This window comes from Myxine glutinosa, chromosome 4, assembly GCF_964187855.1.
Source record: "Myxine glutinosa chromosome 4, kmMyxGlut1.1, whole genome shotgun sequence".
NCBI classification, from domain to species: Eukaryota; Metazoa; Chordata; class Myxini; order Myxiniformes; family Myxinidae; genus Myxine; species Myxine glutinosa.
Window position 1 is genome coordinate 76,915,012 of NC_136264.1, and position 18,723 is coordinate 76,933,734.

An 18,723-nucleotide genomic window follows, 5' to 3' on the forward strand; every position below is an offset into this window, starting at 1 on the left:
GAGGGTGCTTTTTATTTTAAAAACACATAATTTTGGGGTTTTACTAAAACTTATACGTTAAACCTGAGGGTGAACAAGGGGCTTATACGTTAAGGGAGGGTTATGCTCTTTAACACTGATCATTTGTTTCGCTCGTTCTCGTTTATACACCACCCAAAGTGAGTTTCGCTCGTTCTCCTTCCTGAATCGAGTTGCCAATTATTTCGATCGTTTGTCAGACACACCTCTGTTCTTCCCCTCTATTATTGGTCGTGTGTGTGACATGTTTTTGTGGAGTTGTACAGGAACTTTCTGATGTGGAATTTGATACACCAAAATCATCGTCATGGTCTGAGTTGATTAGGCTAATTAACTACAAATAATCCGAAAAAAATTCCCATGTTTTTAAATGTGCATCATGTTGAGGTGCATAGAGGGCAGTGACATAGCTAGAGCAGTGGAGCAAATTAATACGTGTTTCCACGACATGACATTCTAATCACAAAATAAATAACAAAAACAATTATAACATTGTGACAAAGCCTATATTAATTAATACTTTAATGTTTGTGGGGGTAGCAATGGAATACCTTAGGCCAGGTAGGATTGTATAGGGTGGTGTGCTCCGAATGTCGCGAAGAAGAAGAAGAAACCTTCCTCTAATTAAGTCAGGCCCAGATTTTTTTATTTATTTTATTTTTTTTTGTATACTGAATCGAGGCTCGTGAAAGAGCTAATATTTATTTCACAAACAAACCAACCAGACAAACAAGATATATAAAAAGAGGGAGTGGAAGACAAGATGGGGAGAGAAGGGGAAGCACAAAAACATAACATTTGAGGGCAGGGAGATGTGTGGGAGGGAGAGGGCTTGGGGGGAGGAGGCGTGGGAAAGGGGGGGGGGGTGGTTGGGAGAAGTATAAAACACAAGGACACCAAGGACTTCCAGGATAGAAGTTGGTATTTCAAAAAAGTGGATTAGGGGTGAAATTAGCAGGGGTAGAAAAGATCAAGGTTTTGGATGGGGGAAGATAAGAGATGGTGGTGAACAGCTGTTTTAAAGACCTGGAGGGTGGAGTGGGATTGAAGAGAGTGAGGGAGTTTGTTCCAGAGGCGGGAGAAAAGAGGAATGAAGGAGTGAAGGTGAGCAGAGAGTCTTGATTTTGGCAGTTTAACCATAAGAGGGTTGCAGGCAGATCTTGTGCGACCTGTAGGAATATTTGGGGGACAGAGCCCAGAGAGAGCAGGGGGGGGGCAAGGCCAGAGAGGAGTCGGTAGAAGACGGAAAGACCACCAACCTGCCTGCGGTGAGTGAGTGAAAGGCCCTTGGAGTTAGCTTCATCGCGGGAGATTCCAATTATTCTGAACGCCTTGGTTTCAACAGCGTGAAGACGAGCTAGGTGTGAGGCAGGAGCACCAGCCCAGAGCACCAGCCCAGCCCAGTTCCATTGAGCTGCGGATGAAAGCCTTGTATGTGGTGAGGAGCTCAGGTGTGCCAAGGAAGGACTTCACACGACGGAGGATGCCCAGTCGGCGACTGGCTTTGGAGGCCAGATTTGAAATGTGGTTTTCCCAGGAAAGATCATGGCAGATAGTGAGACCCAAAAGCTTGAGTGACAGAACTTCTTGGAGAGGATTATTCAGAAAGTGGATGGGAGGGTTGTCCAGTCGGTCTTTTCGGAGAGACATCGTGAGAGTGTGAGATTTGTCAGGATTGAAAGACATGTTCCACTTGTTTGCCCAGTCTGTGATTTTGTCCAGGTCTGCAGAGAGTGAGGAGGCTGCAGACTGCCGATCTGAGGGATGAGGAATGGGGCGACAGAGAGTAGAGTCATCAGCAAAGAGATAGAGAGGATTTTCAAGAGAGTCAGAGAGATCATTGATGAAGTCCAGAAAAAGCACAGGGCCCAGAACACTGCCTTGGGGGAACTCCAGCCTGAACAGGAAGAGGAGATGAGAGAAACCCATTCAGGGCCACACGTTGACTACGACTAGAGAGGAAGTCCGCCAGAGATGTCGCGTAAGTGTATATTTGTCTCCATGGCGAGGGGTGGAGCTATGCTAATTAGTTAGGGTATAATGGTAAATTCCCTGTGTGTCGTTGCCTCTGTAGTTTTCCCTTCGTTCCTTATGACACACACACCACAGCCATGCGATCAGGACCTGAAATAAATAACGCAGTCGCTGACCGGATCCGGACACCACTACTAACACCACCTAGCAGAATATGCTTGATGGCACCGGGTGTGGCCGTAAGGCCACGCCCCGGAGAACGATTCGTTGGAGCGATGCGATGGTGTGGCACGATTGGTGAGAGTGTGACGTCATCATAGAACGTTCCAGCACATGGAACAAAAAGGCAGAGGACCGCCATTTTCACTGTCTTGGTCATGGCTTGCATCCTGCAACGCTCGCAGTTATACGCCCTCTTTTCGTTCTGACATTCATTACAAACGGTCACACTTATTATTTTCTATCTCTCTCTCTCTCTCTCTCTCTCTCTCTCTATCTCTATCTCTATCTCTCTCTATTTCTCTCTATCTCTCTCGGTCTGGCCTTTCTCACGAGCAGACCCAGTTTTTTTGCTCTCTCTTGTCCTGGTCGCATTTTCGCTCTCCCTGTTCCAGGCTGCGAGAAAGGCAGACGCAACTCTCTCTCTCTCTCTCTCTCTCTCTCTCTCTCTCTCTCTTTGTGTTGGCCCGTGGCAGTTGCGCTTGGTGCCGTGTGTGCCTGTGAGGAACATCAGGGCTCGGTGCAGCCGAGCAGGAAGGTCGAGGAAGGAGCGGGGGCCTGTTCGCTTCGCATTGGCTGCTAGCGGGGAACGCGACTTCGCGCCCAGCCGTGGTTTTCCGCACAGAGGCTCGGGGACCCGTTCGACAACTGACAGGGTTTGAGGGTCGCCTGAGGAGACCAGAGCTGAGTACCAGCTAACATTACATGCATTTTTACTTTCATTTATGAAACCCTGTGTCTGTATTTGAGTCTGTGTGGGGCGCCTCAATTAGGAATCAGTTTTACCATACATTCTTGGTTATCCTGGCATTTATTTTATTAAACCATTATTTGTTACATTTTCAATTCCTGTGTCCTGTACATTTATTTGTTTGTGGTTCAGAAAACCATCATCGCGTCCGGCCATACGTGTAAGGACCTCGCTGCCCTCCACTACCCCCATGTGTGTCAGTACCGCCATAGTTGAGTATATGCCTCATAGTTAAAGCTCAGTTGGCCATCTGTCACGCAGCAGTGTTCACTACAGGGGAGACACATGACAACTGGTGTCAGGAGAGTGGGATTCGAACCGGGCGGACACTCGGTGTCCGTGGGTTGCGAGTTTGACACCCACTGACGGCGAAATTGCGCTCAGCTTTGGGAATCCAAATTTTTAATGGTCATCTTTCTCTCATTGAGGGGGAGGTGATCGTAGTGACTGGGGTGTCCAAATTTTATTGTCGATTGGGGTGCGGAAGCGCACCAATATTTAAAAGCACATATTTAAAATATATATTGTCGTGTGACTATCCCGTGGTGAACACCGCAGGGTGCCACAGATGACCAAATGAGCTTTAGCTCCGAGGCGTTCAATTAAATGGTGGGCCGTCATTACACGCACGGGAGCAAGTGGGTGAGAAGCCGTAAGCGCCTACCTTCACGGATCCCACCGGCAGTCTTCAAACCTGCAATAATTAATTCAACCGACACAGGATTTACAATGTACAAGAACATGCCGGCTTTATTAACCAAAATGCCGGAAACAAAGAAAATACATGATAAAACTAAATGCCTAATTGGAGCGTTCCCATACAGACCCAAATATACACAATGGGAAAAATAACTGTACAATAAATATGTGTAGTTTGTGGCACTTAGCTCAAATCGGCTCTTGAATCTCGTCAGGAATCGTCAAAACCCCTCGCGTCCTTGCGGGAAAATGCGCTCGTTGGCGCGAACTCGGCCTCGCCATGCGTCCGCTCACTCCTGGCTTCGTTGAGAGCACAGCGAGCAGGCCGCACCCGTCCATTCGTCGTCTTGCGTGGGATACTGCAGTTCTCGGTCCACAGTTCCTCCTCCTCACGATCACAATGGAGATGTCGGAACATGACCGTTCGTGATGAATCTTCCTTGCGCAAGACAAATAGCGACCGTTCGCTATGGGATGCAGAACGAGAAGAATAAATGTCAGCCGTTCCAATTATTTTGTACTTCAGGCTCTGACGTCATCCTACGACGTCTCCGTGTCCACTCCTATCAGCGAGTCACATCTTACCAGTCCTTTTTGCCAATCAAATCCCGGACCAATCACTGCTCTTCGAGGCATGGCTTCATGGCCCTGCCTGATTGAGGTGGTCAGGTAGCGGCTGCCTGCAGCACCAGCGGTAGTGTTTGATGTCTGGTTTCTGGTTGGTTTTTATTTAGCGTTATTAATTATGGTGTCGACTGCTTAGCTTGGCTATGGTGTATAGTGCGGTGTCATAAGGAACACAGGAGAATATTACAGAGGCAATTACATACAGGGGATTAATTTACCAATAATTCCCTCGCTAATTCTACCGACTCCTCTCTGGCCTTGCTCCCCCAGCTCTCTCTGTGCTCTGTCCCCCAAATATTCCGACAGGTCGCACAAGATCTGCCAGCAACCCTCTTATGGTTAAACTGCCAAAATCTAGGCTCTCTGCTCACCTTCACTCTTTCATTCCTCTTTTCTCCCGCCTCTGGAACAAACTCCCCCACTCCCTTCAATCCAACTCCTCCCTCCAGGTCTTTAAAACAGCTGTTCACCACCATCTCTTATCTTCCCCCATCCAAAACCTTGATCTTTTCTACCCCCGCTAATTCACCCCAGATCCACTTTTTTTAAATTCCAACTTCTTTCCTGGAAGTCCTTGCAGTGTCCATATGTTTTATACCTCTCCCACCTCCCCCCAAGCCCTCTCCCTCCCACAGATCTCTCGATGTCCCTGCTCTCAAATGTTGTGTTTGTGTCCTTCCCCCTCTCTCCCCATCTTGTCTACCGCTCCCCTTATTATATGTTTTATGTGTCGGTTTGACTTTTTGTGTGATTAATGTTAGCTCTTTCACGAGCCTCGATCTTGTATACAAAAAAAAAAAAATTAACTAACCCCACCCCTCTCATGGGGACGAAGATACAAGCTTAGCCGACATACGGTCTACACGAATTTCCTACTTATGATACATCGAGGTTTCTTCTTCTTCACGACAGTTGGAGCACACTACCTATACATTCTATCTGAACTACGGCATTGCCTACACCCTACAAACTTAACAATATATATTTTTTCTGAGGTAAAGTATGCGCGCGCGTAGGAACTGCCGGACAGCACGAAGGCGGACGTGAACGGCATGGCCGAGCGGATGGAGGGCTCTGAGGAGCTCGGAAGCGAGCCGGGGATATCTTTTTTGAGGATAGGATTGGAACCTCCCCGTTCCTGAGCGATCGAACGAGGAGGCAGGTCCGATGGATTTCCAGGCCATAGGAATGAGCGACGATTTAAATTAATATTTATTTATTAAATTTGAAGTCAAATTAATAATGACCACTTAGCCAACACCAATAGGCTGGTGTTGGCTTAGCGGTTATGGTGCAGGCTTGGGATCCTGAGTTTGAATCCCGGTCGATCGCTGAATTAACACCAGGGGGGTTGACTCAGCCTGTCATCCTTCCAAGGTCGGCAAATTGAGTACCAGCTTGCTGGGATGAATGATCCCGGTGTGTACCCTGATTTAAAATAGGTACACCGTATCCCTGCACGTAAGAGGCGACTAAGGGTTGGCGTCAGGAAGGGCATCCGGCCATAAAAACATTGCCTCAAAAAGGGAACCATGATTGTCATGGGGCCCGCAAGGCTAACCCCTGCTCTAGCAGGGAAAATGGCCTTAAAAAAAACGATCATTCATTCATTCAATGAGCGACGATTTGAAGGAATAAATGAGGGGAATAAGTGACAACATTGATGGAATAGAGGGTAATATGAGGGGAATGGGTGAGCGATTGGAAAATAAAATTGAGGGGATGAATGAACGATTCGAAGAAGAAATGAAGGGAATGAATGAACAATTGTAAGAACAAAGGAATGAAATGAGGGGAGTGAACGAGCAATTGGAAAACAAAATCAATGCCCAAACTAACAAAATAGATGGAATGGAGGAAAAAATTGAGGGAATAACACAGGAGCTGGGGGAACAAATTGATAAAGTAGTTGGGGCACAGGAGAAGGAATGGGCATTATAATTTGATTCAAAACGGGAAGAGATGGCATTGGAAATTGAAGAGGTCGAAACCCAGGCTGATACAATTGGGGCACAGGAGAGGGAATGTTCGGAAATAAATAGGGAATATTTGGAAGTAAATGAGGGGAAATGTGTGTTAAATGAGGACCTGGAAGGCTGTCGGATCTGCGTGGATGCCAGAATGCACCAGCAGGGGGAGAATTTGATTTTTTGCAGCACCAGGGCAGTGAATTGGAGCAAGAGGTAAAAATATTGGAGGCCTGTGATAACAGAACAAGAGCGGGCATTTATAGATAAAGACCTGTTGGGGCCGCAATTTACTGGGGATGAGAATGATGTGACACAGGAGCGACCGAGCACTTTGGACAATTCAATCGAGGAGGAGATTGTTCGGATCCAACAGAGTCTGGGAGATGAGATGAGTCGGTCCGTCGAATATCCCCAGGATGAGATTAAGGTGACTGAGGGGACCCTCACCACGAACAGCAATTGGACACCGGAGGCTCTGAAATTGAATACCCAGCAGGGGGGGTGTTTTGGCCCCGAGCTGGACTCGGACATGGAGGAGGCGGGAAATAGAGCTTCGAAAAAACTGGTCCCCATAGTGAATTTGGATCAGATGCAGGGAGGGGCAGAAAAACCTAGAGTCCCTGTATAGAGAGAGTTACGACAACCCGGAATTAGAAGCCATTTTGTTTCCATTGTTTGCGCCATGCACTAGTGCACTGCCCGCTAGTGTGTATACATTGTGCATAACCTAGTACAAAATTTGAGTGCCTACATTGTGTAATTTGTGATTTGCACCATGCCCCTCGCTTTTCGTATGATTTTCTCTTAGTCCAAGATAAGAATCGGATTTTGTTTATTGCAATAATCTTTGTTCAGAAATGTAGTTTTATGTTGGGAGGAGAGGGGGAAAAGGAATAAAAGGGAAAGAGGGGACAGGAAGTGCCTATCATTTTCTGGACTAGCTTGCTCTTTTGCGTCTTACTTTCTTGACTAGCATGCATGCACACAAAGCCCACAATGTGAACATTTTCAAATCTCTGTTAAATACTCATTTATTTGAAAATGCCTACATCTGATTATATCTTAGGTTTTCTTCTTGTATAATTTGTATTTGTATATTCATCTCGTTGGCTTTCTTCTCTTTTCTAAGCGCTTAGAGGCTCCTGCAATTTACGCTATATAAATTCCTATTATTATAGCAAGATTGCCTTAAAACCATCTTGACAAATGACAGAAATGTTGATTTTAAATATGAAAATTTAAAAGTAATTTAACTTTTCATGTAGGCGCACCAGGAGAAATACATATGCACAATTCAATTGTAATTACAGACTTGGCATTTAATATGGAATATATATTTTTTCTTGACTTGGGTTTACTTTCTTAACTCAGTATATCAATCTAGTGAGTTTCTTTTACACTTTGGTGATTTATTTGTTAAAAGAACCATGTCACTGATTGTCTGTCGCAGCAAGAAGTCAACAACAGGATTATATCACAGGTGGCGTGGCAAAATGTACGGACAGGTGCATTTGATGATTGCCTTCACATTCGGGCATACAAGGGTTGTTGCGTTCTGTATTAGTGGAAAACAACTGCTGCACGTCTCCAAAGGTTATCGCCGCTTCCTCTGGAGATGATCCGTCAACTCGACAATGCTGTTTGTCATGGAGTGGTGGCTTTACGAAATTACGGCATGAAACAGCATGCTATTGCTCGGCAGTATGGCATCACTCAAGGTCAGGTGTCAAAGATCCTGAAACGAAATGCTCAGAGGGTGTCCCTACTCCAATACCGAGGCCAGGATGTTCCCGTAGAACCACAAGGAGGGATGATCGCCAGCTGCACCGGTTAGTCCACAATGGCCGTACCAAGTCAGCTAATCGGCTTGGGGCTGAGTGGCAGCAACTGTCAAATGTGCCTGTATCCAGAAGGCTATTCAACCAACGACTGGTTCAAGCAGGCTATCGTGCCAAGCGTCCCCTGAGAAAGCCACGCCTGATCAGACAACACCGCCAGCGCCGATTGCAGTGGGCCAGAGAGCACCGTCAAATGGCAGCCAGGACACTGGAATCACGTGATCTTCAGTGACGAGTCTAGATTTCTGGCCTATCGTCAAGATGGCCGCGTCCGAGTGCGCAGACAAGTGCATGAAGCCTACAACAAAGATTGTATAGTGCCAAGAGTCCAAGCTGGAGGTGGTGGGGTGACCGTTTGGGCTGCTTTTCATGCAAGCGGCAAAACTGACCTGGTTGTTCTGATTGGAAACCTGAACCAGTTCAAGTACAGGGCCATCCTGGAAGAAACATTGCTTCCATTTGCTCGTGCAGCCTTTCGAGGAAACTTTGTCTTCCAAGATGACAATGCACGGCCTCATCGTGCTCGCATGATCCAACACTTTCTTGCTGACCGTGGTGTAGAGCATATGGAGTGGCCTGCCATGTCCCCGCATATGAATCCGATAGAGAACTTGTGGGCAGAAGTAACGCGTCAAATCGACCACTTGGACCAGCAGCCGACCTCTGTGCGTGAATTGCAGCAGGCCGTTGTCAATGCATGGCAAGCGATTCCTGTCCAAAACTTGGCAAATCTCGTGAACAGCATGCCTCAACGTGTACGTGCTCTCCTGAATGCTCGTGGGGGTTACACGAAGTACTGAACTGTAATTTTACTGTCCGTAATCCCAGTCGTAATTTATCTTTTGTTTTTGTTAAAAAATTTTTTGTCTAATGTACAAAATAAAGAGATACTTCTGGAAAACGTACAGAAGTTTAACACAGTACTGTCCATGAATTGAGTTCGATATCAGTTTACATCACTTTCAAGGATCAATTTATTTGTTTCGAAATGTCAAATGTGGTTTTTCTTACTTTTAAAGGTCACATTAACAAAATCTAGAATAATTTCAACATAATTCCAATGAACTTTTGGTTCTAAGACATCTTGAAAAGTAAGTTCACCGCCAGAAAAAAATATTCCATATTAAATGCCAAGTCTGTATATAAGAGGCCCAGAAATTGTAATCCAGACTTGCAATGGAAGAATATGCATGTAAAACATACCCGTTTTTCATAGCAATGTACAATTAGTTGTATGGTGTACATCTAAACTATTCCAAATTACATACATGTACATAATAATAATAACAATAATAACAGTATTTATATAGCGCCTTAGCATGAAATGAACAAAGCGCCTCACAACATATCTTGAAGACTATAACTTACATTACACAATCTTAGTAGAATACGACTTAAAGTACGTATATGTATGTATTCAATGCAAAGCCAGAAACAACGCGAAGATCGGACAGGAAACAACATGGCGTCCACAGACCACGTGACCAATTTTTTTCGGACTCTTCATGTCGCAACTCTCTCTATACAGGTACTCTAGAAAAAGCCGAAGAAGGGGTTGTAACCTGCAGCTGCGGTTGGACACCCGAGGTCAAAATTGTTAAATTTAAATTTAAATGGGAGTTTGATTTGGAGCAGCCGTGGAGGGAGTTGGTCCCCAGGCTGCGGAATTCGAACCAGGAGAGGTCATTGGGGTCGGCCTCGTCGGATATTGCCCCACTTGGAAATCACATTGACCTTTCTCTGCTGCCCATCTTTTATCAAGGGATGATGAACGCCTGGCAAACCTTCTTCTTTCCCCGGGAAATGGCGTCGTACAAAAGGGAAATGTTTTTCAATGAGCCCTTATTTTACAACTGCTTTCTCAAAAACAGTTTAAATGACAGAGGATTTGTTCAACACTTTTCTGATGCTGGGCTGCTGCGGGTAAAATATCTCAGGACAGTGTTTGAAAATCACTGGCCAAGTGCCACTGCCCTGGCACAAAGAACAGGGATAAGATCAGCCGAATCATCTCGCGATTCCTTCAAGGAGTACTCTCAACTTACTGCAGCACTCGTCAGGAACTCAAAACCCCATCTGAGGAAACAACAGCTCACTTCCCAAAACTCCTTGTATACAGTCCACCAATAAATCTGTCTCCTGGCCTGGAAAATACTGACAACACTGCATTGTCCCTCTCGTCCTTCCCCAAGAAAATATTGTATAATGCTTGCATCAAAATCTTACATGCTACATCATTCTCGGAGCACCTGAGTCTTCAATGGTGAGAATTTCCCCCTCCTCCACTCCCCCCAATATCCCCCAGCTCCTCAAACTGGAATGATTTATATATTGTCGCGTGATTCCCCTCGGTTAATACCGGGAATTCACGAATGGCAATCGAGCGTTAATGAGGCGACGATCAATGGTGGATTTGACTATATATATGCGCGGGGGAGGAAAGATAGAGGAAGCAGGAGCGGCAGATTTACCTGTCGGTCCTGCGCGCAATCTTCAAACCTGCAAAGTAATAAATCCAACCAAAAACGGAATTGCTGTACAAAATAACACGGCTTTATTTCCGGACCCCGGGAACAAAGAAACGCGCCGGTAAAGCTAAACCCCCTAGTGAGCGCTCTTACACACAGACTTGCACAACAGACAAATGGTGAGGATAAAGTAAAATAAGCATTGTGTTTGTGGGTGCGGGCTTATCTCCGTCTAGCTGAGGTGTGTCAGGGTTCGTCAGGTCCGAGCACGTCGTCCAGGCCCCAAGCCTGCAGTCCAGACGCGGCTCCGGTCGGCGGGAACTAGACCTCGATGCACGCCCGTTCACCAGGCCTCGATAAAACCTCTCGCACCAAGCGAGCGAGCGGGCGGGCAACCCGCTTCACCAGCCATGCAATCTCCTCCCGAATTTGGCACGAAGCTGTGATGCACCCAACGTTCGGGTCAGAAAGGACAGAAGGTCGAGGTGAAGGAAAGCGTAAGGGCAGGAGCGAACAAGGTCCAGGCACTCAGGTCTCCTTAATGAGCAGGGATGAGAGAGAGAGAAAATGTCAGTCTCTTCCTCACTTTTATTGATCACCCTTGGCCAATCACCTGGCTCCTTATTGTCCCTGGACTTCAACAGCATGCCGATTGGCCCTCCCTTCCAGTGATGTCATCTGCCCATCAAACCCTTGGTGTCAATCCATCGCGAGGTGGACGTGGCTTCAGCCTGCCTGATCGATGTTCCATCACCATGGTGTCGTAATGCGCGGCCGCTTCCTGACTGTTCTTCCTGGTGTTATATTATTATCATGGTGGAGGGGGAATTTAAGTAGTGTTTGTGTGGTGTTACTATTGGGCCTAACTAATGTCTATTGTGCGTTGCCATACGGGACACAGGTATGATCACAGAGGGAACAACACACCAGGGAATTAGCATAAACCCAACAACGACTTAACATGCCCCGCCCCCTAGTGGCGGGGACACATATCCAACTTATCCGACATCCGGGCTACACAGAACTTATTGCATCGAGATTCCCTGGCACGACAGTCGAAGCACCTACCTATGCAGATCTACCTGGATCTATATATGCCTTACCCAAAATTAATAACACAGACCCCCCCCCCCCCTTCCTCCCCCCCTGGAACCGTAGCCCCTGCTAGGTTCACTGCATGCACTACCCTTCCAGTCTTAACACTTACTGTCTCACACTTAATTAGCCAATGAAATAAATCAGGAGGGCTGTGGGAAGTGAGCCAAAGCTACCTGCCTAGTCTCCTTAACATACTACACCCTTAACCAACCATGCATTTCAAATATTTACAATCGTTATGATTCGTCGTTCATGCGGAGGAAGGGAAGCAAACAACACGCAAAATCTAACTTAACTACAAACCTTAACCTCAAACTTGCAAAATTTCTAAAACGTCTTCAAAAAAATGTCAAGAAACACAAAAACATTTATACAACCCCTTCCTACAGACCGCGTCCCCCGGTGGATGCCACAAGACCCAACGTTACCTGCAGGGCCATACCAATGCACGCCAAATTTCCGCGGGCCCTGTCCTGGTCTTACAGGTGAGCGACATGGCTCGGTGGATTTTGCCCACATTCACCGAATACAAACCCATAACCACGCATACACATTCCAAAAATCATTACAACACTAAATCAGCATACACATATTTCACCCCCTGCTGGACCATGGCATAGATGTCATATTCGGGTGTGCGTTTCTCTACTAGGCAGCGGGGAGGTACCGCACAAGTAAGATGGTGGGAGCGCTTCAGGCTGTGGTGCCCGCAGTCCCACACACAACTCAACTTACAATTTATTCCCCCCCCCCCTCCCTCTTTACCTCTTCACCCGTGACAGCCAAACAGCTCTTTTCGCTGTTGCCCCGCCAGTGGGGGTCTCCATGCAACAGGCTCCGTTGCCTCCTGCTTCTTTGCAGCTACACGGGTCACCGGGAGTCTCTCTCACCCCAGGGCGCCCAAACAGACCCCACCACCGACGGGCTCCAATTTCCAGACAACACTGGCTGCCAGGGTAATTGCCGCAGAGGGGAGCCGCAGTCATCGCTCCTCTAGAGCCTGATCTGTACCTGCGGACACGTACACCTTCCCTACCCACAAAATCCACAAAACACATTTCCTCCCCTGCTGCCATTCAATTCTCCAACACATTTCCCATAGATGGTCACAAAAAGGTTTTGCCATGGCCTGCTTCATGTGAAATCCCCAATTCACATTTCACCAACACGTTTCCAAAAGCACATTTCAATAATCACCACTCACCCATATTTCAATTTCCAAACTCACGACCACATAAAAACACATAACCTCTCCACATAAAGAAACGCCACCCACAAGACTCTGTGTGGCATACATTCCATCCCCCTCACCAACCATGCCATCACTCTCACCCGCCCCCTACTCCAAATTACATGTCCCAATTTACAAAGCAAGTCCTGAAGCCTGGGACAGTAACCATCAAGGCCTTACCTATACCTTGATGTGCAGGTATGTCTGTTGGTCAGGTCCAAAGTGCCATCCACCCTAATGAATCCCAAAATTTCTCCCATTGGACCAAGCAAATTCTTCCAAATTTCCTTTTGTCCCACTGTACTGGCAGGTATGTGGATCCGCCTCCAATGGTAAACTGTACTAAACCACTACATTTGGCTATGACAGCTCCGTACCTCTACCGTGCAAGGGCCATCGGGACAAGCTGAGCAGCCAAAACGTCAACATGGCCCATGAGTGTCCATAAGAGTGCGACCCACCATCCATCCTTCGGCCCCCCTGCGAGGAACACAGCTGCTCTAGCCTCAGCTGGCCAATGTGGTGAGCACCTGCTGCCAACACAACCACATTCACAACCTCAGCCCTGGGGGAGGCGGTCGCAGTGCTTGGCATCTACATCACGTCACCAATGCCACCCTCATCCCCCAGTCCACACAACTGCAGCCCCCAGTGCCCACCTACACTTGACCATGCCAAGGTCCAGCAGACAGCCATGCTCCACCAGGAGACTCCTCCAGAAGACAAGGTCCACACACCTCGGACACCCACAGCACCACGTTGACCCCCAGACTACCCAACCACATCTTCACAACCCCGCGTCCCAAATATTGGAGCAATCACCCCCATAACCAGTTGAAGGCTGTGTCCTGCTACCCTATCAATTTTATCCCAGCCTCCAACACTTTGGTCTAACAGACCTGGATCAGTAATGGTGCCACTGATGTCAATGACTACCATGGCATCACAAAATTCACCCTTAAATTTGCATCTGACCCTCAGATTACCAGTGCCAAATATTTTTCACTTTTTTCGAATCTCACCAAAGAAGGGTGCTTCTCCATACACATGTCAGCCGAGCATGGCCCATGTGCTCGGCTTGTTACACATTCCCATTCAACAAATCCCATGGCTCTCTTCCCAAGCCGAGAGTCCGCAAATCATAACGAGACATCTGTGGAAGATCACCCTCACACCATCATGTTCCACAGATGCCCCAATGGTTGTCTGGTGGGCTATACTCATTCCTGTCCATGCAGTTCAATCCGCATCCATAGCCCAGCACAGCGTGGCAGGTCACGACATGCTGGCTGTCCCAGAGTTTCAAGGAGAGGCTGCCAGGCCGCATGCCCGGGTGGTCACCACATCATGCCCATGTTGGCCGTCCGCGGTGCCACCACCAAGGCACGACGCACCACACCTCCCCCTAGTGGTCCCCATAATACGCCATCCGAGGCCTGTGAGTAACCCCCACCAGGGTCCAGTGACCCTGCCAGCCCGAGCCACCCGCTCGGGCTGGCAGGAATGATACATCGGGGAATTAGCATAAACCCTACAACTACTTAACATGCCCCGCCCCCTCGTGGCGGGGACACATATCCAACTTATCTGACACCCAGGCTACACAGAACTTATTACATCGAGATTACCGAGCACGACAGTCGAAGCACCTACCTATGCAGATCTACCTGGATCTATATATGCCCTACCTAAAATCCATAACAATATTTTACCTACTCCAAAATATGTTGGAGATATGCAAAGGAAACTTACACACTGGATTTTACCTTGTAATGTTTTATTGAAACGCTTCTCTGCTGCCAACTCTAATCTTTGCCCTTTCTGTGCTTCCATTGAAACCATACCACATACAGTCGTGGCCAAAAATATTGGCACTCTTGCACTTTTTTCAAATAACTCACAAATTTCTCTAAAAATAAGTTGAAATTAACAAAAGTATTTGGTCTCCACACTTCTTGATTTCACTGTTAATATTACAGAACTTTTGTTTTTGATTCAGAACTTAATATATCCTTTTAAATCAGAAAGAAAAGAAATGACATTGACGAAAATATTGACACCCTAGACTTAATATTTGGTAGAACAGCCTTTGGACAAAATAACGGCAGTCAAGCGCTTCGTATAGCCATGAATGAGCTTCCTACACCTCTCTACTGGCAGTTTGGCCCAATCTTCTTGTGCAAACTGCTCCAGTTCTCCCAGATTTGAAGGGTGCCTTCTCCCAACTGCTGTTTTCAGATCTCCCGACAGGTGTTCCATGGGATTTAGATCTGGACTCATTGCTGGCCACTTCAGAACAGTCCAGCGTTTTGTCTTGAACCATTCCTGGGTGCTTTTTGAAGTGTGTTTGGGGTCATTGTCCTGCTGCAAGATCCATGACCTTCGACAGAGACCCAGCTTTCTGACACTGGGTTGAACATTGCTCTCGAAAATGCCTTGGTAATCTCCTGATTTCATGATGCCATGCACACACATTCAAGGCACCCAGTGCCAGAGGCAGTATCAAAATGCTTTGCTTCATTTTGCAACCCGAAATTTAGCAACCTTAAAACATCACTGAACTGTAGGGAAGGTGTTCTTTTCTTTGAAGGCTTCATTTTGTTTTCTGTAAACATAGAGATGATGTGCTTTACCAAACAGCTCTAATTTGGTCTCATCTGTCCACATGACATTCTCCCAGAAGGATTTTGGCTTGTTCAGGTGTGTTTTGGCAAACTCCAGTTGTAGTTCAGCGGATAGGTGCAACATAGAGACGAATCGTGCACTTTTAGATAAAAGCATCAAACTTGGTACACATATTCAGTAGGCCATAAGAAAAAAAATAGATATACTGCCATCCAAGTTTTGGCCTGTGATTACTATGGCGACCATCTTTCAAAATGGCCGATACATGACACTAAAATACCACATAACTCAGCAACCATGAGGCCTAGAATCTTAATTCTGGTGTCTATACATAGGTTTTGGGGGACATAGAAATCAAAGAAAGCCATATCGAGTATGTGTGGTCACTTACGGTACCACCTTTTAAACGTAAGTACCATTTTACAGTTTATGAAGACACATTCATCGTCTTTTAGCACAAATGTATAAATTACCAAGAAATATATGGAATCATAATACACAAAAAACCACTGTACTGACAGACTACATATTTCATAATATGCTTACTAGTATAACACTAGTATTATCTTTGCTTTTCTAATAAGTGGGGTAACTTCAGCAATTTTCATCTCAACAGGAAATTTAATAGATTGCATTTAAACTTGCAGTTTAAATGATGAGGAAGATGCTTCATGTTGTACACATGAGGAAGCAGACAGCCGTATGATGCTTCATGTTGCTGATGCAGATAAACAACACAACACTGTTCTCATCCGTACTGTGGACAGTGATGTAGTTGTTCTGGCAGTGTATGTATTTCAAAGCTACAAGTGACACTGGATGCTCTATGGGTGGCGTTCGGCACAGGCAAGCATATGCGCGTGGTACCAGCTCATGATATCTCAGCTGAAATTGGTCTTGAGAAGTCCATTGCACTTCCAATGTTTCCCGCCATTACTGGGTGCGATACGACCTCTTGCTTTTCTGGCAGAGGAAAGAAGACTGCTTGGGATACATGGAGCATGTGCCCTGAGGTTACAATGGAGTTCATGAAGCTGATGGAACAACCACAAATGTCAGATGTTGATGCTGCTATGGATGTTCTGGAGAGATTCGTCCTACTTCTTCATGACCGAACAAGTTCTAAACACCATGTTGATGAGCTCAGTAACAACCTATTCACACGGAAAGGCAGAGACGTGAGCAACATTCCACCGACCAAGGATGCTCTACTTCAGCACACTCGACGAGCAGTATTCCAGGCCGGTCACATCTGGAGTCAGGTGCTTGAAGCAAAGGCTACGCCTCCACAGCCGGACGGATGGGGATGGACTCGTAGTAGTGATGGAAACTGGGATGTTCTTTGGAGCAGTCTTCCTGAAGCCAGCAGAGTTTGCAGATAACTTATTCGATGCGGTTGCACCAAAGGCTGTCGAACAAACTGTGAATGCACAAAAGCCGCTCTGCCGTGTACAGCTTTGTGCGAATGTGGGGGTTATTGCCATGATTAGTTCATGTGCAACGTCTCTGCCTTTCAGCAACAGCTGATTGGCACTTGTTTTTCTTTTTAGTAATACAGATTCTGTGAGTGCGGGTATTGCTTTTTTTGTCAGTACACGTTTGTCTGTCTCCCCCCCCCCCCCTATCTTTAAGGAAATCGTTCCAGGCTATCTAGCCTCTGTAGAGTTTGAATACAATCAGCAACGATTTATGTTTGTTAACATCTATGCTCCAAGCGATAGTACAGACAGAGGAACTTTTTAAATCAGTCCTTTAATTTCTTGAGACACCTCTCTTCTGATACGTTGTTGTGCTTATATTAGGGGGTGACTTTAACTGTACTTTAAACCCAACTTTAGATAGGAACAGTGCAGAGCCACATCCAGCTTCAAGTAGGCCTCTTTCCAATATAATTTTGCGGCATGACCTCAACGATGTATGGCGGCAACAACACCCAAACCTGCAGCAATTTAGCTGGTGTCGGGTTTTACTAAATCATCTTTCACTTGCTCGTCTTGATAAATTTTATATTCCTAACTCTGCTATCAATCTTGTGACATATACGGATATTGTCCCTTCTGGTTTCTCTGATCATTCTTTGGTAAAACTGTGTTTTTCTTTTCCTCGTTTCAAACGCCGCACCTTGTATTGGTCTTTTAACACCTCCCTTCTGAGCGATCCTTTTTTAAAATCATCCTTTGTGGTTTTTTGGGACAAGGTTGTGTATTTCCAACATCGTTTCCTAAATCTCTGTCAGTGGTGGGACTATGCTAAAGCGCAGATCCGTGTTGTCTGTCAGCAATACAAAACCAATTTCTCTCAAAGTAAACAATTATGTATTGATGCCTTGAAACAAGAAATTCTACGATTGCAGGAAGGTGCTGAGGTCCTCAGTGATGAAAGACGGTGTCAACTCCTCTTTGAAAAACAAACTCTGCTTAAGGAATTAATTCAAGAAAATGGTATCGGTGGCTTAGTCAGGCTGAGAGTCAATGGTTTACTGTCCTCAGACACATGTTGTAAAGATGTCTTTAAGTTTGAGAAGACGACCAAGGCGAGCCAGCAAATGCTTAGTCTTCGGGCTAGTGATGGGCATATTCTTAGTGATAATACGGAGATTGTTCATTTTGTTCGGTCTTATTTTGAGAATGTATTTTCCTTTAAGCCTAATGATGTGCCTGCATTGCAGAATATTACGACCAATTTACCGCAGATAGATGAGCATCAGCGGCATGTCTTGGATGACACCATTACACTCGGTGAACTTAAAACTGCGCTAGATGACCTTGCTGATCATAAGGCTCCTGGTTTTGATGGGTTACCAGCTGAATTTAATAAAACTTTTTGGGACATGCTTGGTCCTGCTTTGCATTCAGTGTTTTTACACAGCCTGCGTGAGGGATTGTTACCCCTTAGTTGTCGACGTGGTTGTTTGCCTTATCCCTAAGAAAAACGATCTGCAATTGATACAGAACTGGCGCCCAATTTCTCTTCTCTGCACAGATTACAAGACTTTTGCCAAAGCACTTGCTAACCGTGTAAAGACTGTTTTAAGCACAGTTATACATCAGGATCAATCGTACTGTGTTATGCACAGATCTATGCACGATAACATTTTTAACTCAACTGGACGGCACATACTGAACCCTCCGGCATCCGTCGTCTGTCGTCGTCGTCTGTCGTCCGTTAACTTTTCGACGTTAACACTCCAGCGTCCACAAATATC